This window comes from Anolis carolinensis, chromosome 3 (genome assembly GCF_035594765.1).
Source record: "Anolis carolinensis isolate JA03-04 chromosome 3, rAnoCar3.1.pri, whole genome shotgun sequence".
NCBI classification, from domain to species: Eukaryota; Metazoa; Chordata; class Lepidosauria; order Squamata; family Dactyloidae; genus Anolis; species Anolis carolinensis.
In genome coordinates this window covers 261,003,490-261,028,418 of record NC_085843.1, presented here as the reverse complement: position 1 = coordinate 261,028,418, position 24,929 = coordinate 261,003,490, and the positions used below count along the sequence as shown (strand labels likewise).

The window sequence follows — 24,929 nt, the reverse complement described above, 5'->3', positions numbered from 1 at the left end:
ATTTGGCAACTATGGTCATAGGAGTGTGCGGACACCTCTGGGGCCAATCCAGAGTATTACTGCTGCAGCCTGACCATGGATTAAGCAGCCAGTGTAGATAAGGTTCTTGTTCTCCGAAAATCCTGAATTGGTTGCTCCAAATTCACACCCATGATTTTTTTTCCATTTGGCAGCTGGTTGGTTCTGACACATGACACTGTGAATACATTGGACAGTTGCTTACCACCTACTGCTATTTTTCGACGCTCATGACACAGCATTTCCTGCTCAGTCTTTTTTATTTGGAAAGTTCTCACAGTCATGTTGGAAGAAGTGGGAAAGAGATCAGGGCACAAGCTCAAGTAATATCAAACTAATGAAGCCAGTGAAGGAAACTATTTTTTAAAGTTTACTGAGTGGGAACATGAATTAATTTTGTGTGCGACACATCCTTACTTTCCTCATCCATATGCACCACTGTCTTCAGTTAGCCATAGTTTCTCATAGCATCTAAAGTAGGGAATTATCTTGTCATTTTTTTTGGATCAGATGAAGACAGGTTGTTAACATCTAATTAGATCGTGTTTTAAGACCTAGGCTTGTTGCAGACATAATATCCATAATGTCCCAGTTTTCCCAGAAGAGGCAAATTAAATTTTTTGGGATGAATCAAAATGCTTCAAAAATGAAAAAAAGTTGGAAAGATGTGTGGGGTATCAAGACCAGTTGATATCACAGTGTTTTAAGCCAAGATACAGCTATGTCCAAACAAGACCTTATATGTATGGCATAAAGATTATATAGTAGACATAAATGATTTGTTCATTGTTTTTTATATAGATGTGTTGTCAAATATTTTATGAGTTCGCCTTCCCATAAAATGTATTTTCTTCTGGGAAGCATTCCAAATAGAGATGTTTCTGGTTCGTGACTGCTAACAGCTTTTTAGGGAAGGGGTTGTCAGAACATCATATTTTTTGAATTGTTCATTATGTACTTATACTGAATTGAGATTTTTTTAAAATATATTTTTATATCCAAAATTGTTCCAGGAAAGGGGATAGATGCTGGCTTTTTGATTGTCAAAATAAAATGTACTACTTGTGGCATCTTTCTTTTTTCTTTTTGGTAGATTCCTGTTACTGCAGAGACAGAGTCCCTCCTTGGTTTCTTTTCTTCTTATGTTTATACCCAACATTTTCTGACTCAGGAAATGGTGAGATGATTTTGCTTGCTTGCTTGCTTAGTGGCTGGTTACTCACTATTTTTCTATCCTTTCTTCCCCATTCCCAAACAAATCTCAAATTGGGCAAGGAAAGTATAATTCTGTGTGTTTCCTTCTCTAGGACAAATGTGCCTTATAGCAAATCAAGCCTAAACTGTCCCTAGAAGCCAAAATGACCAAACTTTATGACCAAAATGCTTGACAAGCCATGGGAAAAGAAAAAGACCATACTCCAGATGGATAGATTCAGTCAAGTCAGCCAGGTTCCAGGTCTTCATAACCTAAGCAGAGCTTTTGATGACAAGATGATTTGGAGGTCTCATTCATAGATTAGTCATAAGTCAAAGTTGACTTGACAACAGATAACAAGTGAAAAATAAACCGTGCAGTAGACAGTAGATTTTTATTTGGAAATGTCTGAACATATGCTTTAATCAGGAACAAGATAAGGCAGGGTGAATGAATTGCAGGTGGTAGAATGCAAGAAACAAGGGAGGGGTATAATCCATAGGCAGACTGGCTTGGCTCAGTGGGTGGTGAAGGCCTAAGGAAGGAAATGTACTGGGTGAGTTTTGAAGAAAAACTAGAGTATTCGTTCAATTTAATACTCATAATGGTCACAGGGGCACATTGAGATGACATCACCAAGGGATTGGAAGGAATGGGGATGAGCTCTATGAGTTTAAGAAGTCAGAGAGGGGTTCAGTACACGAGTGATCAGTGCAAATAACAGAATACAAGAAAACCAATGTAAGGTAGTTTTCTGAGAGGTAGTGATGGCTCAAGGGTAAATTTCATGACCAAGCAATATTTTAAACCAGTGGTTCCCAACCTTTTTTTTTGGAACCATGACCCACTATGACCAGGGCCCACTTGAACAGGGCCCCACTTTGACCAGGGACCACTCTCCAACATTAGTACCAAAAGAGTTACGGAGTCAACCTTAGATTCAGTTTGGTCACCTGGGGTGCTGATTCAGAAAATTGCATTCAATAAACCACATCTGCTCTACTTTCTGATACAGAACATATGCCATCCAGTAGTCACCATCTGCTCGCTCACAGTAAACTATAATTAATAATCTAGAGCTGATGTGGTCTATCTAATGCAATTGTCAGCTCTGCGGAAAGGAGCAGAAATAAAATAATATAAATAAAGAGGAAGGTGGTTTGTGGACTGGATTTTTGTTCTCGTGGTCCACAGTTGGGCTGAGGCCCACAGGTTGGAAATTACTGCCTTAATCCAAGGGCCCACAAGCTAAGGTCTGTAGGCCAGATGCAGCCCTACAGAGTCATTTACCCAGCCCCCACCCTAAGTCTGAAATGACTTGAACACAATACCATCCTAATTAACTTGACGAGCTCATCAGCCAAAAGTAGGCCCACACTTCCCATTGAAATACTGACAAATTTATGCTGGTTGAAATTTCTCTTATTTTTAAATATTGTATTATTCTCTCTTCGTCTTTTTCTTTTTTTGCACATATGTGCCGTGTCCATGGCAATTTGGTTTTTTAAAACTATAGTCTGGCTCCACAGTCGGAAGGACCATGAACTGGCCCTCTTTTGAAAAGTTTGAAGATCCCTGCCTTAAATATTAGCTCAGCCATTCTCCTGCAGTAGAAATGCTTGAAATACATTTTATGTTTTGGAGAATCTCTGAACAGGCCTGTAGCGAGGGGGGGGGGGGGGGGTAGGGGTTCAACCCCCCCCCCCCCCCGAAATTTTTTCAGGTTAAAAAAAAAACCTGGTTTACTCATGAATTTTAACTGGTTAACCAAGCAGATATCTCAAGCAGATATTGACAGGTCTGAACCCGCGGCGCGGGTGGGTCAGGGGGTCAACTCCCCACCCCCCGAAATTTTCAAAACCCCGCCCGAAATTTTTTTCGCCATAGATGTGGGTGAAACATAAGGAGAGAATGCTTCTGGAACATGGAACATGGCCATACAGCCCAGAAAACTCACAGCAACCCAGTGATTCCAGCCATGAAAGCCTTCGACAGTACGACTTTAGTTAATCACAACCCTTGTCAGTTACATGTTTAAATCTTCTCTTTCCATTTATACATTTGGGCAAAATGAGAAGGAAAATCCTAGCACCTGCCCTCTCCCTGGATTCAGGGTTATTACATTGCAGTATTAAATATGACTATGCAGATTTTCTCCACTTTCGTCAACAGAACTTGCTTCCAGGCCAAAGTGTTAGTATTGTCATTGTACTTATTTCTACTTCATCTTTTCCACAAAGACTCAAGGCAGTTGATAAATTAAAGTGATTGATAGTATTGATCAAAACATACAAAAAGACAACGTTAAACTAGAATCAAATCATTAATCATGCTGAAACACTTACAAAGGATATAAAAGCAGTTTTTAACGCTGCCCTATTTAAAACAAAATATGTCCCTAAAAAGCTTCCCTTAAAACCCTTCAGTTCTAAAAGCCTCTAAAATAATTAAAAGGGTCTCTTCTGCCATGGAAGGGAATTCCAGAACCTAGGGGCAGTCACCAAGGAAAAAAAAAAAAGGGGGGGGGAGGCTTTCCAGTGTTTCCAGCACCCGTACCTGTGGAAGTAGTGGGAGCATTTCAGGTTGTCACAATATGGATTGGATTGCAATCAATCAGTGCAATCTTACTGAGGAATGAGGGCACCACGTTTATGCTAAGCTTGTTTTGGCAGCTGTACAAGGCCAGCCAGAAGGCCAGATGTTTCTCCTTGATCTGCCCAGCCGTTCACAAAATAGCCACACTTTGACCCATTTCTGCCAGATACAGTGGATTCATTGGATTTATTAAGTTCCGTTGTAAGTGTACATTGATGATTCTGATGGTCACCCTTTCATACCTTCGAACTGTTCCAATTTAGCAGATTAATCCTCTGCTGTCCCCAATTTTGAGTTGCTTTTATAATATTCTGGTTTCTCTCTCCTCCACTGAGTTTTCTCCCTTAGTTCTCAGTTTACTTTAATTGTTTCAAGCTGTGTTCAAAGTTCAAAAGTAGTTTACACTCATTGAACTAATTTTGCTCTTTATGGTGTGTGTGGCCCAATTCAAAGGGAAATTTAAATTAGAATTATCCATCAGGTGCTGAACTGAGGTTGGACCAAACTCCCAAACCTTAAGCCAGTCCCCTTTTACACTGCCATTTAATCCAGTTCAAAGCAGATAATCTGGATTTTACGTGGCAGTGTAAAAGGGGCTTCAGTATGACTGCCCTATCACTTATAGTGGTGTCTGGACTACAACCACTATCAGCCCCAACTAATATGAACAATGGTCATTGCTGATGGGAGGCTCTGTCGAAAGTATCTGCAGGAAAGGTTATTAGTTCAGAATTAGAAACTAACTTGGCTCTTGAGATGGAGGTAGTTGGTTCTCAGCCTGCTAAATAAGAATCAAGTGGGGTGTGCAAAAGGAACAATGGCTTTACCAATTGGACCAGTTGGTAAATTGCATCCAGCAGCCAATCTGGCAAGGAGATTATTGGAGTTATTGTCCAAAAAAGTAACATTCACATAGGCTGTTGTATGCTTGGATATGCTCCATTGCATTTCTTCTTGCGTGCCATGTTCTGTAAAAACTGGAATGTGCAAATCTGAATGTCAAAGGGTCAGAACGAAGCAACGAAACATCTGCATAAAGAATCAGTTCAGTGAATACCAGCACAGGAATTATTGGCATCCCTTTAGGCATGATTGTCCTCTCAGCTTTTATTTTTATTAACTTCCTATAATATGGAATGAATAGAAGAAAACGAAAGAACTAGCATAAAAGTAGCACAGACGATGAAACAGAAATAGGTACACCTGCAGACCTTATCATGCGACACTCGTATAGCATTATATTCCACTTGAACTACTATAGCAACATTTTATGGAATCCTGGGATTTGCAGTTTAGAGAGTATTTCCAACTCTCAACCAGAGAGTTCTTGGGCTTCAACTCATTTACAAACCCCAGAATTCCACAGAATGTTGTTATGGCATTTAGAGTGGAACAAATATAGTAATATAACAGTGTAATGTGATAAGGGACAAGCATGAACTGTTTAAAGGAAAGCAGACCTGTTGCTGGAATTTTAGAAATAGAGCTACCAATATTTTACTGTTATGTGTGAATATTTCACTGTTATGCTTGCTGTATCATGTGGAAAGTCTATCAATATTATTATTATTATTATTATTATTATTATTATTATTATTATTATTATTATTATTATAACATACTTTATTTATATTCTGTCCTATCTCCCCGAGGGGACTCAGGGCGGATTACATGTACATATATGGCAAACATTCAATGCCATTATACAATTGACAAAGACAGACAGTAACATAAACAGAGGCAAGGCTTCCCTCTTTTTCCTGGCATCTGGAGGCTGTGTTTGACACGGCCATGGGGAAATGCTATTGTTCCATTCTTCCATGCCGAGGAGCTTGTTGTCCATGGATGCCTTCCACCAACATGTTTTTTCGAGGCCACCTTTTACCTCCACGCCAAAGCAGAGGTACCTATTTATCTACTCACATTACTGTTTTTGAACTGCTAGGTAGGCAGAAGCTAAGATGATGGCAGGAGCTCACCCAGCCCGTGACTTGAACTGCCAACCTTCCAGTCGGCAGGTCTTCTATAGCTGGTGGTTTTAACCTGCTGTGCAAGCTGCAGCGAGAGTTGTGCTCTCCAGTTGAGTTGGAATAAAATCTTCATTACTCTAGGGATGGTAGAGGTTGTAATCCAAAGCATCTGGAGGCAGCAAAGAGAGAATTGTATTAGTGTCAGACTAGGAATATCTTGGCTCAGATCCCTAGTTATTGTGTGATATTGGGCCTGCCTAAACTCTTGTTCTAATTAACCCAAAGTATTATTGTGAGGGGGAGCCCCCAATGGCGCAGTGGGTTAACTGCTGAGTTGCTGAACTTGGCAGGTTGAATCCGGGGAGAGGGGTGAGCTCCTGCTATTAGCCCCAGCTTCTGCCAATCTAGCAGTTTGAAAACATGCAAATGTGAGTAGATCAATACGTACCGCTCCAGTGGGAGGGTAACAGCATTCCATGCAGTCATACTGGCCGCATCACCTTGGAGACATCTATGGACAATGCTGGCTCTTCGGCTTAGAAATTGAGATGAGCAACAACCCCCGGAGTCAGACATGACTAGACTTAATGTCAGGGGAAAATCTTTACCTTTACCTGTTATTGTGAGGATAGATGTTATCCTCTTCTAATTATTTCTATCTGCAGCTCTCTGGAGCGAAGTTCTTATTATGCCTTCAAGTTATGTCTGACTTATGGCAACCTACCATGAGATTTTTCTTGATCAGTTTGTTCAGCGGGGTTTGCCACGGGTTTTCTCTGAGACTGAAACAACAGGATACAACCAAGGAACTCACCTTAAAACACTTTAACAGTGTTAAAGTATGTCACTGTTAGCAAAATGACAGATGAGGAGTCCAGCCATGTTCTCACTCAGCCTCCAAATACTTCAGCAAACATCCAGTTTTCAACAATGTGCTGAAATAAGGCAAAGTTGGAACATATTTAGCATTTGGGGAAGAATGTGCACCCTACAGTCAGGGCATTATAGCTTAGATCCAGGGCATTATAGCTTAGATCTCTATACCAGTAGTTCCCAACCTGTGCTCCATGGACTCCTAAGGGAACTTCCTAAGGGCTCCGCGGCTGCTCCAGGAAAATAAAATAAATAAAAATTGAATAAAATTTAAAAACAAGAAATAAAAAGTAAAATCTAAATAAGAAAACTAGAAATCATATTCTGAACAGGAATTTGCCAAGTTGAATTTCATGCCTCCTCTAGCAAAGGATGCTTGGTCATTATTGAGAATAAATTGAGATATTATGATACATTTCAAAGTTTTAAAAATGCAATTTCATTGCATGGGCATTGCACAATAGTTTGGATATCTCTTTGCTTTACATTCCCTTATTATCAATGTCCTCTTCCTTCCCCCGTAACGCCACTCCTAAACACCATTGTCTTGTAAGACACAGGGTAGGCTATGCGGGGCAGAAAGGTTGGGAACCATTGCCTTCTACACTCCAACATTTCACAGATGAAAGCCGGTAGATGTGTAGCAACATCAGAGTGTGGTTAGAATGGCAAACACAAATTAATGAGGAAGAAGCTAGCAGAGGCTGCAGCAGTTTGCTTTTGCCTGAGCCTACGGGGAAGGGCAGATTTCTACCTGCCCTCTCCTTTCCCCCGGTGAGTTAGTTGAATGCAAAATGTCTGCACACTGAACTCAACTTGCAGTAAACTGAAGTAAACCAAGGACAAATGGTGGTGGAAGTGGAAAGAGGAGAGAAACTGGGACAGTTTAAAAGAGGCTGAAAAAGTGGGACGACTAACCATAAAACCATACAGTTGGAAGAGACCACAAGGCCCATCCAGTTCAACCTTTTGTCATGCAGGAAAAGGACAATCAAAGCTTCCCTGATTTGGCAAAGACAGTTAATGAGGACTGCATTTGTCAAATCAGCCTGTAAATATTGTGTATAAAATCACATTCAGTTTATGTATATAAGGCATATGTAAAACAGAAATGTCATATTTAGACTTGGGTCCCATCTCCAAGGAATCTCATTATGTATTTATATGCAAAAACAGATAGTCCAATATCCCAAATCCCAAACACACCTAGTCCCAAGCATTTTAAATAAGGAATACCCAACCTATATTTAGAAAATCCTAATGAACAAATCGTCTAGCCAGCTGCTTAAAGCTACAAAAGTTCATAATCAACCTGTATAATTTCTTTTATACACTATAAGCTTGCATAAGGTTTTCTGCTTTAACTATGAGGGTTCATAGAGTTATTCCATGTGTAGTTCAAGTTTGACAGTTATTATGGGACTAGTGTTTTAAAGTAACCTTATAGTATATCCCCTCGTCTCTTAATAGCTATGAAAAAAATAGGTTCACAAGGTAAAGAAGAGGCCCTCTCTCATTAAGGCTGTGTTTATAACAAGATTGCTTACTTAGGCCTGCATTCCAGTAGAATCAGGGCTGAACCCAGCTGCATTAGCCCCTTCAGTCAGCTGCCTGAAACTTAATTGTGTTTGCATTTTCATTTTCTCAAACACAGATAGTTGAACTTTGAGACGACTGGGAGGAAAGTTTCTAAATGACTCAGTCTGTTGTGTAGAATAGACCTTAGTACAATCTCTCTAACCAGGTTCTCCCTTCAGATAAAGGTGCAGCAAAGTCACCGCTGTGCAAACCAGTTTGTACAGGAAAGGCACCACCCTTTATGAAACCACAATGCAATTGGGAGGCAGAGAAACATGATCATTAAGTTATTTCAAGAGATTAGTTATCGGAACCAGAGACTTCTTAGAAGAAGATCGCGGCGTTTTGTAGAAAACAAAATTGATAAGGGGAGACAGACTCTTGCCTTCAGTGTTGGCACCAGTGGCTCTGATGCTCTGGCAACTTTTGGGACCCCATCTTCTGGCTAGGGTTGCCAGATTGAAAACTCAAGGAGGTTTCTGTACTTTTAATTATTCAACACCTGCTGAGATCCCCTCTTTGACAACATTTGAAAAGCATAGGAGATTTCTTCAGTAGGCAACCCTAATTCCTTCTCCCCATTCCTCTCAGTGTTTGTTCACACTTCATCAGTTGACGGCCTTTTATCTCTGGGCAGCAGGTTGGACTGAACATCCATATCACTTCCCAAAGGTGAGAATTAGTTGTGACTGGCTCCCTTCTGCCATTCCTGCTTGCCTACTCAGGTTGGCAGGCAAGCAAGCTCAGAAAACCACTAGAAACAGCAGCAACTTTTCCTTGATATTTCATTCCAGGCAGAATGGAGAAAAAGAGGAGAAGATGCAAGCATCATTCGCAGAGTGATTAGCAAGCTCCCAACTCAATCCTCAACTTGGAGCATAGGGTATTTTTGTGTGAAGGAGTTTTCTGCAAGTATGTGCAGCTTACTTGTACAGAAAAGAGAAATACCAGCTACTACGAGTGCTCTTCAAATTCTTGGCATCTGATACAGGCATAGAAAGGCACCTTGTTGTTGTGTATATACCTTTCAAGTCTTTTTTGACATATGGCAAACTTTAGGCAAACCTATCAAGGGGTTTCCCTTGTTCCCTTGTTCTTTGCCTCCCTTGAGGCTGAGAGAGTCTGACTTGCCCATGGTCATCCAGTTGGTTTGTATGGCTGAGTGGATTTTGAACCGTGATCTCCGGAGTCATCGGTCAGCACTCAAACTGCTACACCATGCCATTGTCCCTCTCATTCAATATTGACCGGTAAAGGTCCCTCAAGGTTTTCCACCACATGATCTTTCCCAGCTATCTCCGGATGAGATGCCAGGAATTGGGGTTGATCATTCAGTCCTTTCTTAAGACATGTAACTTCTGGACTTGCTTCCCAATAAAGTATGGTGAAATCTTTGCTTCAGGTGACATATTGGGAAAAGCGGATTTCATGCCTCTCCTCTAGAACTTAGAGGACTGTTTTTACTCAGACACGATAGTTGCTGGTTGTAAAAAAGTAGGAATAGGATCCTAGGATCTCAAAGCCTGGCCCTGAGCGTCAGAATTGGAGACTCTTTCCTCTAGTGTTCAGTGGAAAGGGAGGAATCTCAAGGGTAGAGCATCATCTTGTAAAGTAGTTAGCTGTCTGTCTCTCTGTCATCTACCTACATCTCTTTTACCTCTTTGTGCTCCCTCTCCTGTTACAAGCTGTTTGGAAGTGTCTATCATAAATTGTTTTCCATTCAATGCACTTCTTGGAAAATCATTTTTTAAAAGCAGACTTTGCATAGATGTTCACAACATTGCTGAGAAAGGTGTGGGTTTTCTTTTTTTGGTGTTCAGCATAAATCTTGAAAAACATAATTTGCAGCCATAGAAATACTTTCTCTTTTGTTCTACTTGGTGTATGTAATCTGAATCACTTGCTTTGAGCAACTGCGGTTGACACTGATTAATGTATCATGCTTAAAGACATCATCGAGGCCCATCCTTTGTGTCATCAACCAAAGGTTTTTCCCAGTCTTGGATCTTGGCCCTGAAATTCCAGTGCCTTGGGTACTTCCAGCTATGCAATCATAAGCAAGAATGAAGCTATTTTATTGTTATAAACAATAACATTTCTAGTCTTAAAGGTTAATATAAAATTGGTTTTTAGAGGCATTTTGAGATAAACATTTACATGTTATGTCATTCTTTTAGCAATGTCATATTCTCTCTCCCAAAACGATGGAAAATAATAAAAGGAGAAATTACTGATACACAGGGCAATGCAATAAGAAATTTTTGAAATCACAGGTATAAATCTGGGGCTGCACACAGTCCTTTCTAGCCCTTATAACATTTTTCAGAAATTTAAATTCACCCCAACCAGTCTAGGTAGACCACTTTAACAACTACCATGTCAGACTACACAGAAGAATCCATTGAAATCCATAAACATGTGGACAATTTCAACAGAAAGGAGGAAACCATGAAAATGAACAAAATCTGGCTATCAGCGTTTTAAAAACTTCTAAAACGAAGACAGTAAATACAGAACAACACTAAAAAAACGGGAAATCCTGACAACAAATGATCAGGGCCAGCTTATCACCTCCCAACAAAGGATTCCCCCAGGCAAGAAACAGCCAAGTTTTGAAGCTGCAAGGCTATTCAATGCTGATCAAGGTGATTAATTGCAACATTCACACTTGCCTCAAATTGACAAGAGTTCTTTCTCCCACCCTGGACATTCCACAGATATATAAACCCCACTGACCTAGTTTCCAACATACCTCACGACCTCTCAGGATGCCTGCCATAGATGTGGATGAAAGCTCAGGAGAGAATGCTTCTGGAACATGGCCATACGGCCCGGAAAACTCACAGCAACCCAGTTATTCCAGCCATGAAAGCCTTTGACAAGACATTTCAGGCCTTTCTCTAAACCAGACAGTGAACTGGAAATAGGGTTGCCAGCATGAAAATTGGATATGCCTCCCATGCGTTTAAGGACTATGTGGGCTGCAGAGTTGTTGATGATGGGGTGACTTGGAGATCTCTATTCATGGGTTTGCTTTTTAGTCAGAGTTAACTTGTCAGTAGTTAACAATAGGAAAGAAATTTTCACAAAGTGTTTCTTGTTACCTGGTTGTATAACAGCATCACTTACCGAAGTTCTCACTTCTACTGTGCTCTTAAAAAAACAAGAGGTATTTCACATTTTCATAAAACCCTAACTGGAGCTCATGCCTGTGTTTGAGACCTATGAATTAAGCGATCTCAAAGGCCCTTTTCTTTTTGTATCTACAGTAAATTAGTTAGAACACAACATAGATATAAAAAAAGTGTCATACAATTGAGTCTCATATTACTAAATAGTGGTGAGATGATTGCATTTTTATTGCATCTTCTGGGAGGCCCTAGAATGGCTTGCATAGACTGCTGGTCACTCCATTTCTTTTTCCCCCTCAAGCATGTCTGCGGACAACTGTGCATTTTTTAGGGTTGTTTTGCTTTGTGCTGGGTTGAATTTGCAGGTACAAAATCCACAAATATAGTGGACCCACTATAATCTGAACCCATTTCATTGGGTACCAGCTGTTAGGAATCATGAGACCTGATTCCAAAACACCTGGAAGAGCACAGTCTGAGAAACTGTGCTTTAGATCAAGAAAAAAAGAAGTTTGAGCTGTTCTTCCCCAAAGACAATAAACATACACAACACAACATAGTCAAGCCCCAGGTCTTTTTCTGGAGTGCCAGATCCTTTTATTTTTTACTAGCTTCCATTGCCACTCATCAGCCCTGATGGGCCCTCTTTGTTTTGGCAATGTAATCTGCCTCTGCATCTGCTGGGAAAATACAGCATTACAATAATGATGATGACTTCTATGTTCTTGGATCTTGCCTGTATATTGTGCTGCTTTGATGTCTGGTCTGAACTAGTGATCAGGGAGAAGTTTGTTTGGGTTGCATTTTTAAGTGCACCATCATAACGTGTAGTTCCTAGATTGCTGTGCCGAATGGAACATAGTTTTCTTCTCGATCTTCCTAGGTTAACAGATATGTAGAAATGACAGTATTTTTACCAGACTGCCATGGGAATGATACCATATTTGTGTCTATTTGCTAAAATTCTTTCTCTCTTTCTTGGAAGCTTGTCAGGGCAGCTAAGGACTCAGGGAATTCATGCATGGACCACCACTTTGAATAACACCACTTTGTTAACTTGCCGGCATTTGGCCAGCTGTCAAAAGGAACTGCCTTTAAATTGTGGGTTTTATTAAAATAATATCCCAACCTCCACAAGAGTTCCTGAAATGCCTTTCTTCCAAACCCATAGAATCTCTCCTAGGATTACCTCTTGGTCCTCTTCATCGCATTGGCATCACACTTTGGACGTGGACCATCCAGCATTCCCTGGAAGTTCCCAACTACAGTAGAGTCTACTTATCCAACATAAACGGGCCGGCAAAATGTTGGATAAGCGAATATGTTGGATAATAAGGAGGGATTAAGGAAAAGCCTATTAAACATCAAATTAGGTTATGATTTTACAAATTAAGCACCAAAACATCATGTTATACAACAAATTTGACAGAAAAAGTAGTTCAATACGCAGTAATGCTATGTAGTAATTTCTGTATTTACGAATTTAGCACCAAAATACCACGATGTATTGAAAACATTGACTACAAAAATGCGTTGGATAATCCAGAAGGTTGGATAAGTGAGACTCTACTGTAATATAAGAGATCTTTTTTATGATGATTTGAATCATATCCCATCCAAGTTTCAAACCACAATCCCATTCCAGCCATTTGGTTCAATAATTTGAAACATATCCTATGGCAGCCTTGGTGGACTACTAACTTTCCTGACATAAATAACACAATGAGAGACATCAATCACATCTGTACCAAAGATATCAAAGGTTCTGGAATTTTTAAATCATCTGTGCATAGTCAAGCAACATTGGTGGGAGCAAACTGGACCAAGAATTACCAGAAAAGTTCACAAAATGCGTGGTTTTGCCATATAAATTAACCTTATTGCCCCGGGTGGCACAGTGTGTTAAAGCGCTGAGCTGCTGAACTTGTGGACCAAAAGGTCCCAGGTTCAAATCCTGGGCGCGGAATGAGCGCCCGCTGTTAGCCCCAGCTCCTGCCAACCTAGCAGTTTGAAAACATGCAAATGTAAGTAGATCAATAGGTACCGCTCCGGTGGGAAGGTAACGGCGCTCCATGCAGTCATGCTGGCCACATTACTTTTGGGGTGTCTACGGACAATGCCGGCTCTTCGGCTTAGAAATGGAGATGAGCACCAACCCCCAGAGTTGGTCACGACTGGACTTAACGTCAGGGGAAAACCTTTACCTTTACCTTATTTGAATTGCCAAACTAGAAACCATACCTTGGTTTGGAATAAATGTTATGCTTAAAACATGCAAGGCCTCGGATTTAGATTTTTTAAAAAATATCTTAAACATCTGGAAGGATGGATGCTAACCCAGATTTCAATATTCTGAAATTTCCTCAATGAGATGTATCTCTTGAAGTAAGAAAATAAGAACAACAAAGGAGCCAAGTGGAAAGACTGAGCTCAGTGGAAACTAATTTTGTCAAAACTCTTAGGTTATGTTGGGAAAACATTGTGGGTGAGATTGGATGGATCCTTCTCTGTAGCTTCTTGAGTGTTAATCCAGATGCAATTCTAACCTGACCTCCTCCAAGGCATTACCAGACTCCATTTGCAGTGCCATATAAAATACAGATTATCTGATTTGAATTGGTTTATATGGCAGTGTAGATTCATATCATCCACTTCAAAGCAGATAATTTGGATTTCCTGATTTGATAATCTGGATTATATGGCAATGTAGATCAAGCCCTAGTTCAGGCATGGGCAAACTTCAATCCTCCAAGTGTTTTGGACCCCAACTCCCACAATTCCTAACAGCCATTAGGCTATGAGGATTGTGGGAGTTGAAGTCCAAAACACCTGGAGGGCCGAAGTTTACCCATGCCTGCTCCAGTTACTCCGTCAGTTTGTAAACCATCATTTGCAGCTCAGTCTTATGAAACTTGTTTGATCTGAAGTGAGTTCACAGTGTTCAGTAGTGCTAACTCCCAAGAAAGGATGCTTAGGATTCTCTTTAATAACTTTTAAAACCAATCTGGTGAAGTAGAGATGGCATGTTTCCTTCTGGAGGTGCAGCTGTTTTCTGTGCAACTGGCAGTAATAGTTAATGTGAAAGTCTTTGCCTAATTCTGACATGGACATGTGCCAGCAAGTGGACAAGTTATATAAATTCCTAGGGTAAAGGAATGTTAATGATGCAGACATCAAACAAAACTCTTGGCTATATCAGGATACAACATTGGTGAGAGGAGCTGTTGTCTGCTTGGCTTCTTTTAAGGGAACAAGGGGACAACACTGAAGTGGAGCAGTTGTTGCGATAATACAAAATAATAATCTAGGTGCAGGATTACCAAGGTTCCTCCTCCCAGTGATTTTCCTCCTAAACATACCCTCCTATTTCATTTCTTCCAAGCTCTGTGTATCTGAACTCTCCTCCTATTTCTCTGAATGCAGCAAACTTAAAAACACAGTTGTTTCATTCTGATCAGCTTTATAAATACCAAAAAGGAAGTACACATTTATTTATTGGACTTATAAACCACTCTAAATCAAAAAGCAGTATATTGCAGTGGGTCACATCAAACAAATGAAAAAGGTAGAATGAAAAGAAATACATTTTGGTGAAAAGGAGGGGGGGGTGACTGATCTAATAATCAGAAATGTCTAATGTCTTTGGTGCCAGTTTGGTGTAGTAGTTTAAGTGTTGAGCTATGACTTCGGAGATGAAGGCTCAACTATCCACTTGGCCAGGAAAATACTTTGAGTGACTATGGGCAAACACACACTCTTAGTCCCAGAAAACCTCATGATATGTTGGCCTTAGGTTTGCTATAAGATGGAAATGTCCTCAAAATAAACAACAATAGCAATACCGTCAGCTCTCCACACTTGATGAGTTTAGTGGCACAGGACCATTGGAGGATCTAGAGTGTCCTACAAAGGTGTCCTTCTAGAAGTCTCTAAGTCCTCCAGCATAACTGGAAGATGCTGGCCATTGAGTCACTCGTGAGGGCATAGAAATCATACAGAGAACATTCTAATCCCTGGTAGACTCCAGTACATCCTGTTCTTTCTCTTCCCAAAGGCAGCTCCTGAGAATGAAGCAACACATCAGAACCACCCACCCATATCTTTCCACATTCTCAATTAAGCCACCAACCAAGTGGTTTCCAGCATTTTGTCTCTTTATAAGTATCTGTGTGATACTTATAAAGAAATCACACAGGACACTTTCAAAGAATAAGTATAGCACAATGATTCCATCTTAACTGCTATAGCTGCATCCTAAACAATTCTAGGATTTGTAGTTTGATGAAGCACTAGAACTCCCTGGCTGAGAATTCTTAACCCCATTCCCTAAACTGTAAATGGCCTAAATATCCTAAAGCACCAAATCTCATCTGACATTAGAAGCTAAGCAGGATCAGCTCTGGTTAGTACTTGGATGGGAGACTACCAGCCAATCAGGCTTTAATTCAGAGGAAAAAACTGGTGAAACCACTTCTGAGGACTCCTTGCCTAAGAACATCCTATGAAATTCACAGAGTCACCATAAAGTCAACAGGAAGTTTGAAGGCACATTTACACACAAACTTAATTTCCATAGTTAAACTGGATTCATGGTGCTTTAACGATATGGTGTGAATGGGTTCAAGGAGAAAATCCAGAACTGGTTACTATATAAAGAGCATTCCAATTATACAGATTGTCAACAGTCCTGAAGCAAATTTGAGTCATCCTAAATCAAGGCTGAACGAAGGAATATAGACGCTTTTGAACTGGTGTCAGAGGAAAATTCTGAGAGTGCCTTGGACCGCAAGACGATCCAACCAGTCCATACTCCAGGAAATAATGCCCGACTGCTCACTGGAGGGAAAGATATTAGAGGCAAAGATGAAGTACTTCGGCCACATAATGAGAAGACAGGAAAGCTTGGAGAAGATAATGATGCTGGGGAAATTGGAAGGAAAAAGGAAGAGGGGCCGACCAAGGGCAAGATGGATGGATGGTATCCTTGAAATGACTGGCTTGACCTTGAAGGAGCTGGAGGTGGCCACAGCTGACAGGGAGCTCTGGCATGGGCTGGTCCATGAGGTCACGAAAAGTCAGAAGCAACTGAATGAACAAACAACAACAAATCAAGGAAAAAAGACTGGGGAGGGGTAATGAGGCTCTTCCTCACATGTTGATTCTCTCTTCCCCAAATATCCCTTCAGTTCCTGAATTTCTCATATTGCATTAATCTTTAGGTGAAGGTTGAGAAAGACTGTATTGTATAAGCATCCAAAGAGGTGTAAATGATCTTCAATGCCTAATATTTCAAGTCAAAAGTCTTCTAATAACTGCCTACTGTCCTGAACAAACAGGAAGAATAGCCAGAATTTGCCAACTGGAGAAGAGAAACCCTGCAGCATCAGCTATTGTGATGCTGAATGCTGCTTCTGGTGGGTATTCAGTAAGGACCATTTGCACCCCTTTGGTACACCTGGGATAGGTGATCAAATAAGAAGTCTTTGGTGGATCAAGTATATCAGATGGTCCTCCCTCACAACATGGGGTGCATCTATTCTGTAGAATTAATGCAGATTGACACGACTTTAACTGCTATGGCTAAATGCTATGGAATTCTTGGATATGTAGCTTGGTGAGGTTCAGTTGAAATACAAGCAGGATATGCACTGCTCACAAATTCTACCTTACAGAGGTAAATTGTTGCATGCATTGCATTTGCAAGTATGGAAACAGAATAATATGGAATGACCTTGTGGACTGTTCCTCTCTTGAAAAGCACTAAAGCAGAAGTACAGTATCAGCTACATATATTTGTTTTGCATGGTTATTGGGATTGACTACTTAATCAGCTCATTTAAAAGATAAATTGCTAATTTTGAACTGCAATCATTTACATTTTTCATGAACTTCCTATTATTTCTTCTGCATATAATAATATGGTTGCTCCATGTGTAGACTTCTTTATCAGTGTGTGTTAGTTTTGCTGTTCAGGTTCCCATGATGTAAAGCACCTTTCATGTTCTCATAGGTGCAGCATCTACACTTAATGCAGTTTGACACAACTTTAAATTCCAGGTGTCAATGCTATGGGCTTTTAAGACTCATAGTTTCACAAGGTCTTTAGCCTTCTCTTTTGGAAGTTCACCAAACTGCAAATCCTATCATTCCATAGCTCTAAGGCATGGTGATTAAAGTGGTGTGTCAAACTGCATTAAAGCTGCCCATACTGACATTTATGTGCATATACTCAATACAACCATTAATGATATAAAGCGGACTTCACACATTGGTAGCTATTATTGATACTGTTATTATCCATAATAAAACATATTTATATGTTGCACCCATGTATTTAAGTGACTGTTCTGTAGTTGTTTGTGGCTTACAATCACTTATTGAGTAATATAAATATGCAGTGCAGATGCTAACACCAATCATATAACAGCATGCAGAATGTCTCTGAACCACTAATTAAAAAATCATACATTGGAGTTAATTTTTCTCTTCACCTATGGCAACTCCCCTCCCAAAAAACCCTCTTTTATGCAGCTTTAGGTGAGCATGGTATAATAGTGCTTTGAACATTGAACTACCCTGTTTCCCCTAAAATAAGACATCCCCAGAAAATAAGACCTAGTAGAGGTTTTGCTGAATTGCTAAATATAAGGCCTCCCCCGAAAGTAAGACCTAGCAAAGTTTTTGTTTGAAAGCATGCCCGCCAAACAGAACACCAGAGCATGCAGGATCGGTAAATGTATGTACCGTAGAGTGTTGTACATGGAAATACTGGTAGTAACAAGAAATGCTTGATATGATTCACAGTTTGTCTAGTTATGCTGGTTTGTGATGACAACTACTGTACAGTATATAATAAATGTTCATTTTTTTGTTCAACAATAAATGTGAATTCTTCAAGGAAAAATAAGACATCCCCTGAAAATAAGACCTAGCGCATCTTTGGGAGCAAAAATTAATATAAGACACTGTCTTATTTTCGGGGAAACACGGTATGACTCAGAAGACCAGGATTCAAATCCCTGCTTAGCCATGAAATCCCATTGGGTGGCCTTGGGCAAGTCACACTCTCTCAGACAAAAGTAAAAGCAAACTCCTTCTGAATAAACCTTGCCAGGAAAACTTAAGGGTTGCCATAGGTTGGAAACAGCATGAAAGCACACTTTTGGGTTACCATAGTTTAGAAAGCAACAAAGGACTCTAACCAACTTACATTTTCACTGGGGTGCCTGGGAACAGCAAAACTATGGGATTGTGGGGATGCATGCAGCCTATGGGCACAATTTACACATCCCTGCTTCAGAGTTTGAATTGCCCCAGGAATGCCCCAAAATGTAACTACATGCCTGCAAAGGTGGATAGTTGCTCCATGTTCATCATCAAAATGCTGGTAATTATGAGTGTTGTTGTCCAGCAAAACTGGAGAGAACTGGGCTGGAGGCAGCTGGTGACCTGTATATATTTTAGACCCAAATTCCATCAGTATTAGCATGGCTTTGGTTAGTGGCCACCATAGAAAAAGGACATTTGTAAATATTTGTGGATTGAACTAAGGTTGGATCTACACTGCACTATATCCCAGGATCTAATCCCAAATTATCTGTTTTGATCAGGATTATATGAGTCTACACTGCCAAATAATCTGGGATAATGAGATAACAGGGATCAGATCCTGGGATATAGGGCAGTGTGGAAGGGGCCTTGAAAGCACATTACAATTGCAGAGAAAAAACATGTGTAGGTCACCGCATTTTCTGCCCATCATTCAATAATTTTGGATACTTCCTAGATATGTGAGGGACTGTCAACACCACTGGTGTTTTTCCCCACAGCTGGGGATAATTGTTAGCAGATAGCATTTCTAAGGGGAGAGTTTTTTAACCTTTCAAAACATTAATTTATCAACAGGTCTGAAACTGGGTTGTTGTATGTCTTTCGGGCTGAAACTTCTCAGGCGTTGAGTATGTTTTTCTGAAACAGCACTTAAGACATTTCATTTTAATGCCCCCCACTGTCTTCTTGCCAATTATGTTGCACACTGACCATGCTTACTTAAGACAAATAGAGATGATTGGATGTCATGCAGAGAGCAACATAAGGAAAGAGCAAATCAAACATAAGCTGGTGCAATGGGAAAGTGTAACTGGAGAGTTAACTTTAGCTCTGGCCCCATCTAGTGATTTAAATGTGAATTTAGTGTGTGCTACAAAAGTCTCCAGTCTCCTCTCCAGCTCTACCTTTGGAGGCAGCAACTTTGCTGTACTACTTAATTGGGATAATATTTCTTCTGTGTTGTCTCTCCCAGGAAAACTATTTCGTTTGGGTAACTGCTGATGTTATACGAAGCATTTTGTTAGTTTAATCTACCAAAGTTCTCCATCTTTATCTACACAGTGAATAAAAATTAAATTTGTAATTGATGCCTCATGTCTCTAGTATATAGACCATGAGGACCTTCTTTCTGGTCCACGTCTCAAAAGGTAGCCAAACCCTACAATTACAACTGTTTGATACTACTGTAACTCCCATAGTTGAATGCTATGGGATTCTGGAGTTTGAAGTCTAATGAGGTATTTGGAACCAAATTACGATATAGTTCTAAATTCTTTCTTAGGCTATAAATCTCAGCATTTCACAGGGAACTGCCACATCAGCTAAAGCAGTCACAAACTGATGTAATTATGCAATGAGAATTCATCTCCACCCTTTCTTGGAATACAATAATTTTGCAATTTCTCCCAGCAGATCATGAGGATGCCCCGCCTGGCATAAATCTGCCCACGTGAAGCAGATAAATATAGCACTGAATGAAAACATGAAGAATAATTACAGGATGTCTTAAACCTACACCTGCTGATAGGTTTTATAAGCTAGCTGGCATTGCTCCTCCCCCAATGTGCGATGGGAAGTTGCTGCCAATAGCAAGAGAACTAAGGTTGAACACTGTGAAAGCCACCCACTGTATGGCTATTAACCTCCTCCCAATAGACTTAAATCAAGACAAAGTTTCATGAGAACCACCACTCATCTAAATGTTTCTCCACCAACAGCATGAATATTGCTGTGGGCAGCAAAATCAGGCAATTCCAATTGGATGGTCCCCCATGAAGTCCTTCCTCCAGGGTCAAACTAAGAATGGGCAACTTGGAAGTCCCTGAACAGACTCAGAAGTGGAATGGGAAGATCAAAAGACAACCTGGCAAAATGGCACAACCTAGAAGAATCCTCCACCTTGTGCGATTGTGGAGCAAACAACTCAGCGTCTGTATGCTTGCCCACCATGCCCTGCCTCATGCACAGAGGAAGAACTGTTTAAAGCTACAGACAATGAGGTCCCTGTTGCCTGTTTTTGGTCTAAAATTATTTAGCTGCTTGTGCTCCCTTTATTTTATCAGTTTTATACTTACTTATTTATGCAATGCATCTGACACGAAATAAAAAAGAGGATTTCCTCTCTCCATCCCAACTTGCCATTGCTGTGGCCTCCAGCAGGAAAGAAGAGCTGCTATTGTCTGCTAAACTTAATCCCCCTTTCAAAAACTGTCCCCTTTTCTTCTAAGATTGTAAGCCTGAAGATAAGGAAGTGCCAAATTAACTAATTAATTATCAGTTGTAAGACAGTTGTATAAAGCATTGTATACACTGGGAATTGTCAGATAAAACATTTGTAGGATCAAAAGTTTCCCAACCCCTCTCCAAAAAAGATCAACCCCAGCAACAGCAAGGTAAATCCAGGTCAAAGTTTGTGAAATCCCCACACCTATTATGTGAGTTCTGGCTTTCGGCGAATGAATGTAATAAAATATTCCCTAGTTATTGACTCATATAGAGGAAAGTTTATTTAAATGATAAACTCTTTGATTTAAGAAAAAACTGTCGCAAGCGCTATGTACAAATGAAGCTACATGATTTAGGAAGGAAATTCCCTGCAGCAATGATTAGGCAGCATTATTAAAATATTGCTCAGTTATTTACATCTCTGAACTGTGTGTGCTCTAAAGCTGTACAGGAATGTGTACAGCAACATTGCATATATTGGGAACATATGCAAAAATATATACATGTGATTAGACAAATAAATATGGGAGAATGTGCTCAGATAATGAAATGATACAAAACAGGCATGGACCTGAATATTCCAAAGGCACCAAATCCTGGAAGCTACGCAGGATCAGCCCTAGTTAGTTCTTGGGTGGGAGACCATTGATAAATAGATGCTGTAAGGTGTATTTCAGAGGAAAGAACAAGAAAAACCACCTCTGAGGACAGACAACACCAGGATGTACAGTTTTATGAAGATACTAATGGAAAGTACCCTAATGGCAGCAGATCCTAACTTTGGAAGCTAAGCAGAACCATCCCTGGTTAGTACTTGGGTGGGGGACCACCAACGAACAACAGAAATTATAGGCCGTATTTCAGAGTAGAGAACAGGCAAAACCACCTCTGAGTATTCCTTACCTAAGAAACCCTGTGAAATTCATGAGGTCTTTGTAAGTTGACAAGTGGCTTCAAGCTACATACATAAATACATGTACACTCAGAGAACAGGTCCAGGAAAACTTTTGCCCTCCAGATGTTTTGGGTTTCAATTTCCAAAATATCCAGACAGCATGGCTAAGGGATTCTCACCCAAGAAGATTGGAGAGTCATAGGATCCCTACCACTGGCACAGAACTCGTTTATGTACAAAAGGACAACATTTATATGGGCTTCTATAATTTAATTTGATTTTGAGTTTTCTCTTTCAAAGAATAGACTTTTTTTCTATATCACAGCAGGAAATCTGTACTTCCCACCCAACGCAAATGGAAAATTTCCAGGTTTCGGCCATAAATATGAGTACAGTGGACACACAGTATCTGGTAGAGTTTGGCTCCAGGATACTCATCCCTACCATGGATACCAAAAACCATGGATGCCCAAGCCCCCTTATATACAGTGGTGTAGTAGAATGCTATCCCTTATATAAATTAGCAAAATCAAGGTTTGTGGTTTAGATTTTTGTGGGGAGAATGTTCATGGATATTCATGGATACAGAATCTGTGGACACAGAGAACCAACTGTACAGCCACATCACTTAGATTGTGTGTTCCTGCATGGCATGGGACTGGACTGGGTGACTCTTGCGGTCTCTTTCAACTTAAGAATCAATAAAGGTTCAAAGATCTCCCATGAAGTATGTGGTTGGATGTTGCTGTTCCCTCTTATTAGGAGCACATAAATTTTCTAAAACAGGTCAAACATATCAGAGTCACAGGTGGAACTGTGATCTGATTATGTTTTCTAAACATGTTTTAGGTTTTGATTTATGAGGGGTTTCATCATGAGTCCGACACAGTTAAAACATGATTCACCATTCAACAATTTCCCATCTCCAAATGGCAGGGATTTCATCAACATGTGGATAAAATCTTCAAGTGGATGTGTTTTCAAGTGGATAAAACAACATCTGAATTTCATTGGGCCTATTCTGTCACTGACTCCTTTGTTCAAACTGGGGCACACTTCCCACACTGCCACACCTACATACATTGAAATGCATAAATCAACATGATCAACAGCTTCAGTCTAAAATCGTGACAGGCACAGGAAAACAGACGTGCTTATTGGCCAAGATTCACTCAACACAGCAGTCTAGATTCAAAAGAAGATAAAATGAAGCAAAACTTGAACCTGGTGTTCAAAAAAATAAAAAAATACTTTCTCATTTGGGCTGTTGTGAGTTTTTCGGGCTAGTAGTTATATTGTTGTATACTATGAAAATCTGCTTTTTTTGTATTGCTTTTGCTCTCTTTTTCTTTCTCTCTCTCCCCCCCCCCCCCAACTTCTTAATCATATCAGTATTAAAACGTTATGTGAATTTCTTTCCACCTTAACTGCTGCAATCCTCTCCTAAGGAATCCTGGTGTTACCGAGCATAAGAGACCCCACCCCGGTCTAAATTATTAAATTTATTAACCTAAAACAAAAGCAGAGCATTCTGCAGATTAACATGGCTTTTTACCTTTACCTTTATGAATTCAGCAAACATCCCCAGGTCTGGAGGAGCCCTGCAGCGGCTACCAACACCCAGGAAGCTTGTCCATCCCTTGGTTGCCTCAATCACTGATAAAAATGAAATCATCTCTGACTTTTTGTCTTTCCGCCATGTTCTTGCCTCTCTCTGACTTGCTTCCGCATTCTTTCACACTTCCAACAACTGCCAGGGCCACATGATCCACGGCCCTCCACGGCCCCATATGACCCTCTGAGGCCCTGGGAAAGGGCCAATTCATAGCCCTGTCCCCCAGGCGGTCCCCCATAAACACCCCCAAACTCCATCACCACCTCCCAGCCACTCTGGGAGTCCCAGCAGGCTCCCAAGCTCCTTTTTGCCTCCTTTCTCCCATTTATCATTCCCTTCAATTGCAGCCATTCGCTTACCTGAAAATCTATACCTTTTCTCTCTCTCTTCCCATCTGCTCCCCATCCATAATCCCTTTCCTTGCACCAAACCTCAGGTCCCATAATCCGTATCTACCCCAAACTTTGTGGATATGGAAACCAGCTAGGTCTCCCTTATTATCCACAAATCCCTTGTGTGCGTTCCCCTCCTCCGTGGGTTTCAGCCTATCCACGGGACCCTCATGTGTATCTTAATCCTATTTTTGCCTTTTATCTAATTTCTCTTCCCCATGGAATGCCCAGAGTGGGATCAGATCTCCTTGGATACCCATGTGTCCCACTGTGTTTGTGCCCCCACTTCCTATGGGGTTCAGGTTTCCAGATGCACGGGCTCCTTTTGTGTATATGTTTAATTTTTATATACAATAGAGTCTCACTTATCCAACGTAAATGGTACGGCAGAATGTTGGACAAGCGAATATGTTGGATAATAAGGAGAGATTAAGGAAAAGCCTATTAAACATTAAATTAGGTTATGATTTTATAAATTAAGCACCAAAACATCATGTTATATAACAGATTTGACAGAAAAAGTAGTTCAATACACAGTAATGCTATGTAGTAATTATTGTATTTATGAATTTAGCACCATAATATTTTATGATGTATTGAAAACATTGACTACAAAAATGCATTGGATAATCCAGAACATTGGATAAGCGAGTGTTGGATAAGTGAGACTCTACTGTATATATTTTATATCTTTACATAAAACTTTAAAGGAGTCTTGTCACCAACTCAATACTGTGGTGACTTTTTGACATTTTCCTGCCCTGGGAAAATAAGCCAACTGTCCATTTGCATTGAACTGGATCAAATCACCCAATATCTGTGACTTATAGCTCCAGCCATTCAGAGGACAACAGGATCCTGAGGCACAGGCCTCCACCCTTTGTAAAGCTATTTTGACATACAAAGCCATTCATCACCTGGCATGGCAGTTCCCAAAGATGAGAAGGCCATGTCCCATCTTTCAACAATGACATTTCCCTTTTCTCATTTTCCCAACAACTGACCATTTAATCCTTCCAGGATGGACAATATTTTCTGTCTTGGACTCAATAGGCAACAGTGCCGAAGGCATTGGATTCATTCAGATTATCATCTTTATTACAATAAAAGTT

At 40.3% G+C, this 24,929-nt stretch overlaps 1 long non-coding RNA gene across 2 annotated transcripts; it reads right to left on the bottom strand.

The window, feature by feature from the left end:
- LOC103278177 (uncharacterized) lies at window positions 1-23,735 on the bottom strand. 2 transcript variants are annotated; one of them, XR_010004779.1, is made up of 3 exons: window positions 23,372-23,735; window positions 6,593-6,713; window positions 1-1,748 (listed from the first exon to the last, which is right to left on the bottom strand). It is a non-coding gene; the product is annotated as an uncharacterized LOC103278177 (long non-coding RNA). The 2 variants fall into 2 exon arrangements; XR_010004778.1 differs by lacking the exon at window positions 1-1,748 and adding an exon at window positions 2,969-5,947 and having other exon boundaries at window positions 23,372-23,700.
- Window positions 23,736-24,929: the final 1,194 nt, after the last annotated feature.